Raw genomic sequence first — 7805 nt, forward strand, 5'->3', positions numbered from 1 at the left:
GTTTGATAAATATAGATTCTTCAAAAGGTACAACATGGATAGAGTCAAACTGTCTCAATCCAGCTTTGTGTCTAAAACTCTGTCTAAAATCGCATTAGAAATTAATTTCTTCCTATTAATTTTATCTCAAAATCCAAATATTATGAAAGGTCATATAATTTTTAGGTATTGTTTCACTTGGTATAAATAAGCTCATTGTTTATCAGTTCTGAGAGTTCAAACGCTTGCTCGACTGAGCATTAGAAAGCAAGAGGGAAGTAGTTGGTTAGGATCTTTAACAGAGCTCCTAAAGGGTTGGCTTCTAGGACTGGTGTGGCCTATGTGATGAATTTTGGAAGTGGTGACATGGTAACAAATGATATGAGGAAAGTTTTAGGAGATCAGACCTAAGTCAGGGCCCACAGGCTGGCGTACAGAAGGACAGAGCAGAGAGTTCACTGCCAGGAAGGCCGGGTTTAAGTTCAGCTGTGCTGTAGCTTTCTGTCTGGGTCACTTCTTACATCTCTGAATCTGTCTCCTCAACTCTAAAGTCAAAAAACAAAAGTGTAATGATTTGGGAGGAAGTCTGTTGTTTTGAAGAAAGCAGACCCTCTGCATGGAAGTCATGTGAGGGGTGTAAATTAGGATACAGATGTTGGTAGCAATTGTTAAATGATAAGAACCAAGGAGAAGGCCCAGATGCTGATAAGGTTGAGAGACTTCAGCAAGGTCTTAGTTTTGGCTAGATAAGCAGAAGCTCCTTAAACTGAAACCTTGAGGAATCTAACCTGGACAGTTTGTAGATTAACTTTTCCAGCTGGAGCAAACTCACACAAATCACAGCTGTCTCACATGCAGAAAAACAGCACAGGCTGGTAGAAACATCACCTCCAATATCTGAGGGTGGCACATCCAAGGGCCTGTGTATAAGGTGTTTATAAAAAAAGAACCTTAATCTCTAAACCACAGCTTCAAATGATGCTGTTTGGAGTAAATGACTTGAAATAATGATTAGAGAACCCAGCATGAAAACTCTGTTTCTGCTACAACAAAGGGTCAATGTCGCTGGACTGTAGGAAATGACAGAAAATGCTCCCACAGATATTCTGTATGCTGATCTCGGGTTAAGATCTGTGCCAATGGCGGAGTCTATGCAGAAAAAGATTCAGCTGAAAAATTAGCTCTTTATGATTCAGAGTTCAGAGTACCTCATCCATGAGATGGATTTGCAACCGGCCTCTTATATGACTTAATGATGGACAATGTTAATTCATGCTTTTGAACTCTTTTTCAGAATTAAAGTCAGCACCACTTTACATCTTTCTGTTATAGATTCTCCTCTGTTTCCTGGTGACAGGACCTGCTGCTATGGGTTGTCAGGTTTACTTGTGTGGTCAGAGAATGAGCTGACCTCTTGACTGTTTCCCCAATCCCATAGGCATCACCACCAAGGAGGACATGTCACTCATCCCGGCTTGATCTGTGGCCTCTGTTGCCTTCCAGTAAATACCTAGGATTCACAAATCTCAGATTTGCATCCTCCGTCCAAATTCTAATGCTATTTACAGCAAGTGCAGCCTTGGGAGGTGGGAGGTGGGGGATTTTAGGTTTAACTGTGTGCAGATGAATGTGCTGAGTGGCATATTCCAGCACATAAAGAAGGATATCCAAGTGACTGTGCTGCTCAAAAATGCAATTTAAATTAAATTTCACTTCTCCCCATACCCACCCCACCATTTCTGTACTCATGTTCGTAGGCCAGAAGGCAATCACCCTTGAAATAGTAGCAAATAAAATCAGAGACACAATCAAAGCTTCAGGTGTTGAGAAGAGTCAGCCTTGTAGGACCACAGTCTGTGTTATAACTGACTTGCTGCTTGGGAATCCAGGACATGCCCTATGCCCATTCCCTACCTGCATCCAAGCTCAGGTCCCAGAATGAGTTGCCCGAAACGTGCCTTTGAAAAGGAATAGTGTTTATAGATTTATTTATTTATTTATCCTTTTATAACAAAGACTAGGCATCATATAAAGAAAACAGGCTTAAATCACAACTTCTGGGATGAAATAAAATGAAGTCAAATCCTGACCACAAGCTCTCTGACAATGTATCAGTCACAGGGTCTGAATGCCCACTTCCCCACCTGTTGAATGGAGTTAGGAACATACACTTGTACTGTTGCACAGGACAGGATTAGAGCCAGGGTCAGATAAGCACTTTGTGACTACAGCACACTAATGTACCTGTTCCGCAAATCAAAGCTCTAACAGTACATGTTTGAAGATATAATGACCCAGGAGGTGAAAAGTGTTTCCCTAAACATTCAACATACTATTTACAATGCACAGCCTTTCAGCCAGATCCCCTGTCCAGGCCAAGGCATGTGGAAGAGAAGGAATCACAGCAGATAAGCCCCACTCAGAGCTGCCTTCACACTGAGACCAAGCCAGGGGTACTGGTCAGCAGGACTCCCTTCTGCAGTTCTTACGTTTTGCACATTGACAGCCTCTCTTGATGTCCCTGTATCTGCTGCAGATCTGAGGATGTGGCTGCACTGAGGGGAACATGCCTCCATTTCCCAGTAGGACAGGTGTAGCCCAATAGGTTGTAGTTCCTTAGAATGAGTTCAGGCCAGGAGGAGTGATATAGCCATCAGGAGAAGCCTTGTTTTTTCCACCTGTCCTAATGAAGATTCTCTCTCCTTTCCTAGCAGATTCCCTTTCCCAGTGTCTCCGTCACTGTCTGCCAGTTGCCACAGCAGCCCGAGTCCTGTCGCCTCTCCTTTCTTCTCACCCTGTCCTCTGTGTCCTCACTCTTCTCACTGCTGAGTTGTCTGGCCAATTCTTTAAAGGGGAATCATTTAAGCTAATTACAGTTGGGGTTTTAGCCCATGGATTTCTTCTTTCACCCTGACCTTTAAGAAGATTCAAGTCCAAAGATTAGACATTCAAGACCTTGACTGTGCTCTGTGGAGAAGTTTTCAGGCCGATGGGACATTTATAGCTCTCTGATCATTCTCTATACGCGCTCCTCAGTCAAGACAGCTGTTTCTGGTAAAAAAAAAAATAAGAACAAGTAATCAGGGAAGTGGTGAAAAACTACCAGGTTTTAAATGGCAGCATCATCTTCACACTATAAAACAACACTGTGGGATAGGATGGATGGTAGGTGCATGGAGGATATTTTGAATAATGCAAAGCAAGAGAGGCATTAGGCGGTAGCACTTAAAAACTCAGCTGTGAAACCAACTACCAGGATCGGAACTCCTGTGGTGCTACTACTCCACAGCTCTGTGACCTCAGGTAAGTTGCTTGATATCTGCTTCTGTTACTTTATATGTAGAATGGGCAATAACTGTGCTTACCTGATGGTGTTGCTGCAAGAGTTAAATGGCTATACTTGCACAGTGCTCGGATCAATCACCTGACTCTCATAAATGCTCAGTTACACTTAACCTTTATTGTCAATGAAAGGTTGGGTTCAGTGGCATTGGAATCCGATAGACTGTGGTTAAAGTTTTGGTTCCTTCACTGTTGGGCCATGAAAAGGTTATTTACTTCCCTGTTCTTTAGTTTCCTCACCTGCAAAAAACAAAAAACACAAAACAACAACAAAAAGAATATCAGTAATGATGATATGCACTACCATTTCCACAGCATTTAGAACAGAATATATGGACCAGTAAAGTGGCTGTGAATTATTAAAGAACTAGGCCAATGCTCCATGACCAACCCAGTACCTGTTTCTGAGACAATCAGAATTATTCCACTTATGTGTTTACTCTCATAAATAAACCTTGGCAATGACACATTTCAAAGTCAGGTTCAGATGCATCCTTCTCTGTAATCTGCTTGACCAAACAACCCTGGCCTCCCATCATCCAGGCTGTGAATCTTCCAAACTGACTTATGGTACACTAGTTTGCATGTAGTTTATCTTTCTTGGAATGAAGAGACCATCACAAATTCATCTTTTTCACCCCACAATTTGGCAGAATACACTCCAGTGTTGTATATAGATCCTGACCCTTTAAATTCTGCTTTAGATGCTATCAATTTTCTTCCTTTAGAGCTGTTTATTCTGCTACTGTTTCGTTGGCATACTCTAAACATGATTAACAGTCCTTTTCTTTAGTTACAAGCACAGTAACTTCATGGTGCTTCATGGAAAAGGTACACGGGAAAGATAGGCTCCTTAGCACAGAGCTTGATATATATATATATATATATTTTTTTTTGATGTTCAAGTTTTCAAATATCTCTTTTAAAAAGATTTTTTGTTTGCTTGCTTGCTTCATATCAAATAACTAAAATCAAAATCAAAAGTCCTAAAGCTGACATAGTCTTAGGACAGGGCCCAATTCTCAGATTCTTTGCTTGTACCAACAAAGCTCTCCATAAATATGATCAGTCTCAGCATTCAGCTTTTCTCCCCAACCCCAATTAGCTAATTTCTTTGGGAAATGGTTCTCTGTAGAAGTTCAGGCAAAATATATTATATCCACATATTGCTGAGGAATTTTTTTTATTTCCTTAGTTGATTAAAATAACATAAGACTGGTGATTGCTTAAAATATTTATTCTTTATACTGTGGGGTTTTTTTCCCCTAAATCTGGAATTCAATGATCGTAATAGTCTGAAATTCTTTGCAGTTTGTCCAAGCTGTCATTAACAGTGATGGCTCATGTTGGATCAACTTGAACTTCTTGGTATACAGGTACAACAGATTTAGGTACTCAGGATTAAAATGCACTGCTGGCACTGGTCTGGAAAGATGATTCTACTGAGAAAGAGTTGGAGTATGTACTTAGTAAGTCCCTATGGGAATCATCCAACAAGCTGAAGTATGACCTTTTTCCAGTCTCAGGGGTGCGTTGATTTTAATGAAACACAACCCATCAATCAAGAGTGATGGAAATAGAATTCTTGTATTTAGTGATATTTTGAAAAGATCTTAAAAGGGCTTCTCATTAATAACTTATAGCAACATTTCACAAAATTTTTCTTTTCTCCTTTCAGTACAAATAAAACTGGCGTCAAGGATACAAGTGGTAGTTAGAGGGTACAAATATGGAATGCTTATTAAGGTGAAGATAAAAATGTTCTGAGCAGGTAGGGCCACAGATGGATAGTACAGGTAAGCCTGAAAATTTTCTCCAACTAACATGGATTTATTATTATTATTATTATTATTATTATTATTATTATTATTATTATTATTATTATTATTAAAGATTGAAAGCAGTGTACTTAACCACTGAGCTACATCCCCAGCTTTTTATATGTTTTGATTTTGAGAAGTTCTTGCTAAGTTGCTTAGGGTCTCAATAAATTGCTGAGATTGTCTTTGAACTTGTAATCCTCCTGCCTCAACCTCCTGAGTCTCTGGAATTACAGCATGCACCACCGCGACCAGCCTAGTTTTATCATTATATTACCTTAGTAATAGTTCTATAGAATAATCTTTGAACAAGTGAATGGATTTTCTCTCTCTCTCTCTCCTATTCACATACACACACACACACACACACACACACACACACAATGCACACACATATACATGCAAAAACTAGGCATATACCAATTAATTCACTTAATAAGTGGAAAACATGCACTTTTTTTTTTTTGCTTTTGTTTTAATCAAATGTGACCATACAGCTCCTGGATAGATATAGCTTGGAGAAAAATTAAAATAGCTATTCATTCATCATTTCATTCATTCATTCAAGAAATTCTTTGGGACACCTACCAGAAACTTGACACTTTTCTGGGCACTATAGTTAGACACAGAAGCAGAGATACTGTACCCAAGGAACTTAGATTTGTTGGGGATAGTAAACAAATGCGATGTGATGAAATTATGCAAATAAGAGGGTAAAAGGACAGAAAGGGATTGTGGAGTTGTTTTACACAGGGTGTCAGGTAAGTACTCATTAAATTGGTATCCGAGCAAAGACCGGAATAAAAAGAGAAATGAGATTGGAAGTAAGATAAACGGGTACTGGGAGGCACCCGACAAGCCAGCATTGTTCTTTAATACCTTCATTCCATTTATGAATGGAATGCTTTTTTGCTCTTTTTCTTTCTTTTATTTTTTTTTTCCTTAAGAAATCCTGTGCTTCTTGAAATGTGAAATAGGTGAAGGAAAATACAGTTCGGGACCATTAATTGTGCTTTCTTATTGAGTATATAAATTTGATGTCAAACGGGCCTGGCTGAATGGTATATATTTATTTCAAAAATATCATTTCTGTGAGGCATTGCTGCATCATCCTATTGATTTAGGGATTGGTGTGATTGTGCCTGATGCTTTTATGAAAGGCAGGCTATTAACAAACTAAATTGAAAAACTAGTGAGTCTGCCTTTCCGGGCCCAATCCAGCATGCTGCCCATGTGAGGCTTAAATGGGGAAATACTGTAAAAAGACTTATTTTAATGCGACAGACTCCTCATTGCAATCCATAAGCTTTATTTGCTGTGAAGAAAAAAAAAATTCCTACAAGATAGAATTCTCATGCTCGGGCAGCAATCTCCCTCTGGTTTCTCTCCCATCCATGGCAACATTAATCTTTCCATTTCAGAAGCTGACTCTCTTTGACCTTGTTGGACATTAGGATTAAAATCTTGTGTAAGACAAAGTAGCTTTAAGAGAGTCAGAGGAACCCTGGGTGCTAATGCAAAAGGCCCTGGAAGTATTAGGGATTGAAGTTTCCCTGAGTTCTTGGTGTAAAGCTGGAAGATTAAAAATAGGGTATGGAGGCTAGACGTCATGAGATTTTGATTAGTTCGTACTCCTTGTTTTACAGATAGAAACAAAGGCACAGATAAGGGGTGACAGTTTGACATCTATCCTCTATCACACAGTCAAACTAGTGGCAGAGCTGAGAGTCCCAGAGCGGTTTCCCATCAGCCTCACTAACTCCTTTAAACCTTGCCTTCCTGTGACCCATGCCCCATGGAGGATGATCCAGGTCAGTGTTTGAAAAGAATTTGGAATCTTTAATTGAATGAAATAGCTGTATTAAATAGCACTCACAGGAAAGGTACCTCCGTTTTGATCAAAAGTGAAAGGGTTCTGATGGTAGCTTCTTCTACCTGCACTGCTGTGTAAGTTAATATCCCAGTTCTGCTCCTCTGATAGCAAACACCCAAGATACTATCAGTGGCCTTGGAGTACCTAAGAGGCAGGTGTCTGCATAAGGGACCTGATGGCACCGGACATTCTTCAATCATGACGTAGATGATGCAGAGGGACACTTATTGGATGATAGATCAAAAACTTACACATTGCATGGAGTTTTCTATTACTGTATTAGTAGAGGGCACATATTAACCCACAGATGTGAATTGAGAACCTGAAATACCTTTAGGCCTGCGTGATGTTACCCAGTAAGTGCAGACAAGAAATGTAACACAGCCTTGCTTTCTGCTTGAAGGGCTTCAACTCAAATGGAGGAGGGCCCAAGGACTGAGGAGCACAGAAATCCCGCTGTGAGCTTCACAGACTGGAAGCTTGGAGATCAGAGAGAAAGAAATGATGAAAGGAAGCCGCAAAGCCTATTCTATGGGTGAGTTGGTGCAACTTTCTCTGCAGGCCCTTGCTTGGGGTGGTCTGGACTGAAGGTAAGAGTTGAAATAAAATTGCCAGGAGCAAAGTCGGCCGTACCACTAGCATATGGTATATGATTGATTTGGCTGATATCTTTCTTCTCTCCTTTCCTTTCCTTTCCTTTCCCTCCCTCCCTCCCTTCCTTCTTTCTTTCTCTTCCATTTCTCCTCTTCCCTCCCTTCCTCACTTCTTTATTTGCACATACCCGATAACAG

General features: G+C 40.2%; 1 long non-coding RNA gene across 9 annotated transcripts in view; it reads left to right on the forward strand.

Moving 5' to 3' along the window:
- Positions 1-2526: 2526 nt before the first annotated feature.
- LOC110598161 (uncharacterized) overlaps positions 2527-7805 on the forward strand; it is a 37578-nt gene continuing 32299 nt past the window's right edge. For 2 of the 9 annotated variants that reach the window (XR_013429595.1, XR_013429597.1), the window contains exons 1-4: positions 2535-3282; positions 5000-5117; positions 6788-6952; positions 7418-7549. This is a non-coding gene — a long non-coding RNA (uncharacterized LOC110598161). Of the gene's footprint in view, positions 3283-4999; positions 5118-6787; positions 6953-7417; positions 7550-7805 lie in introns of all 9 variants that reach the window. The other 7 variants (XR_013429592.1, XR_013429593.1, XR_013429590.1 and 4 more) reach the window with 7 other exon arrangements.

Source organism: Ictidomys tridecemlineatus, chromosome 13 (genome assembly GCF_052094955.1).
Source record: "Ictidomys tridecemlineatus isolate mIctTri1 chromosome 13, mIctTri1.hap1, whole genome shotgun sequence".
Lineage (NCBI taxonomy): Eukaryota > Metazoa > Chordata > Mammalia > Rodentia > Sciuridae > Ictidomys > Ictidomys tridecemlineatus.